This window comes from Penaeus chinensis, chromosome 41, assembly GCF_019202785.1.
Source record: "Penaeus chinensis breed Huanghai No. 1 chromosome 41, ASM1920278v2, whole genome shotgun sequence".
NCBI classification, from domain to species: Eukaryota; Metazoa; Arthropoda; class Malacostraca; order Decapoda; family Penaeidae; genus Penaeus; species Penaeus chinensis.
This window is the reverse complement of record NC_061859.1, coordinates 2,249,945-2,252,444: the sequence shown is the minus strand read 5'-3', so window position 1 is coordinate 2,252,444 and position 2,500 is coordinate 2,249,945.

Here is a 2,500-nt window from a genome sequence, read left to right as displayed (position 1 = left end):
GCACACAAAAAAAAAATCGAACGTCCCTTATATCACCATGAAATGCACCATATTGCTGCCCTCCTTCCTGTATTCATTCCTCTAATCTACCAGAAACTCAATGAAAAACGTCTCTCTATAACAAAGAATTTCCTGTTCTGCCTTACCTCTCGCTCCCCATTTGCTTAAACATGCAGCTTGCGTTCAAAGTGAAAAAAAAAAAGAAGATATAGATATAGACGTTTTCCCGATTCGAGCTGCCCATCGATAAGGAAAATTCATGGTTGACACATCATTTGCGAGTGGATTTGACTCAACAATGCTGGATAATTAGGTTGTTTGGCTCATAATTGGGCTGTTAAGCTCATTAAGGTGATCGGAAGTCGGAAATATGAAGGGTATGAGTTACGGTCATGGTGTTGTGTAGTTGATCGGAATAACTTTTGTTTTTAAACTTTTTTTTTTTTTTTGCTTTGATAATGCGCGTTTATGAGGTCTAATGAGGCAAGTTCTTCCTTTTCTTCTTCTCCTTCTTATTTTTCTTTTCTTTTTTTGTCTCTTTTCCCTCCATTTTCCTTTCCGCTCCGTCGTTTCCTTCACACTCCCTCGTCAGATCTCTTCCGTTTCATTGTGTTCTTCCTTTTTCTGCTCTGTTTCTCTTTCCTTCCGCCCCCTCTTTCATTATTTATAGCCTCTTACCTTTTTATACCTTCCCCTTACCGTCCCCTTTCCTCTTTTTCTCTTTCCCTTCATCCTTTGTCTGGGTCTCTTTCCATCCCTTTTATTATCTTTATTTCTACTCTTTCTTGAACCTTTCTTTTATCTTCCCTTTCCTCTTTTTCATTTACCATTTCTCTCATTTTCTTTCGTCTTACTCTCCCCTCGTCCCTCTTCTCTCTCTCTATCCCCCTCTCCTTTCCCTCTCACTCTCCTCTTCACTCTTCCCTCTCCCTGTCTCCCTATTTCTTCTTTCCCTTCTCTCTCTCTCCCCTCTTCCTTCTCACTCTCCCTTCTTCCCCCTTACATCTCTCTCTCCTCCACTTCCCTTTCTACTTTCCTTCCTCCCTCTTCCCCCATTCCACCTCCCTCTTGCACTCTTCCTTCCTCCTTCTTCCTTCTCCCAACTCCGTCTTTCACCCTTCCTTTCTCCCTCTTCCGTCTCACTCTCTCCCCTCTCCTACCTCTCTCTTTCACCCTTCCTTTCTCCCTCTTCCGTCTCCCTCTCTCCCTTCTCCCACCTCTCTCTTTCCCCTCTTTCCCCACCTCCCGAAGAGCATATATTTTACCTCCCCTGCCACGCGCTACGGAACAATACGGTTCCTCTCGACCTGTTGATAACGGAAACAGGCAGGGTACCCGATAGCCGTTTTTTTTTTTGTTTTTTTTTATGGCTTACCGGAGTAACTTTGGACACGTGCGTTATGGCTCTTCTTTCTTGATAATTAGAAAAGAGAGTCCGTCTTTTTTTTCTTCTTCTTTAATTAGAGAAGAGAGAGGTGGTTTTTTTCATGTCTGTGTTTGTGTGTTCTGGGATCAGTCACGGTCGCGTGCGGTTCCTTCCCTGTTTACCTTTGCCTATTTCCTCCTTTTACCTTTGTCCTCGTTTCGCTATTCACCCTTATCCTCATTCTTCTCTCGGCTTCCCTTACCTTACCCTTATCCTCCTCACGCCTTCACTTACCTTACACCCTATATCCTTCCCTGATTCTCTTTACCCCCATCCCCCTTACCTTACACCCTCACATCTTCCGCTTACCCTCTTTACCCTCACCTTCTTACCTTACACTCTCAGATCCCACATCCTCCCCTCACCCCCTTACCTTTCCCAATCTTCTCCCCCCCCCCCTACCATTTCCCTTTAGCCGGGGGTTTGGGGTTAGAAATAGGGGGAGGGGCGGGCAAAAGGGCTATCTATAGATACGTTGGTGCGGTTATCGGACCAGTGCCGCTAAGGGCCATGTGGAAGGAGGGAAGGCACAGTCGATAGATGCTATCTACTGTACTCTATAAATTAATGATAAGCTACTTTTCAAAGAATATATATTCTCTCTCTCTCTATCTATCTATCTATCTATCTATCTATCTATCTGTCTCTATATATCTGTCTCTCTCTCTCCTCTCTGTTTCTCTCTCTCTTTCTTTCTCTCTCTCTCTCCTCTCTGTTTCTCTCTCTCTCTCTCTCTCTCTCTCTCTCTCTCTCTCTCTCTCTCTCTCTCTCTCTCTCTCTCTCTCTCTCTCTCTCTCCCTCTCTCTCTCCCTCTCTCTCTCTCTCTCTCTCTCCTCTCTGTTTCTCTCTCTCTCTCTCTCTCTCTCTCTCTCCCTCTCTCTCTCTCTCTCTCTCTCTCTCTCTCTCTCTCTCTCTCTCTCTCTCTCTCTCTCTCTCTCCTCTCTGTTTCTCTCTCTCTCCTCCCTGTTTCTCTCTCTCTCCTCCCTGTTTCTCTCTCTCTCCTCCCTGTTTCTCTCTCTCTCTCTCTCTCTCTCTCTCTCTCTCTCTCTCTCTCTCTCTCTCTCTCTCTCTCTC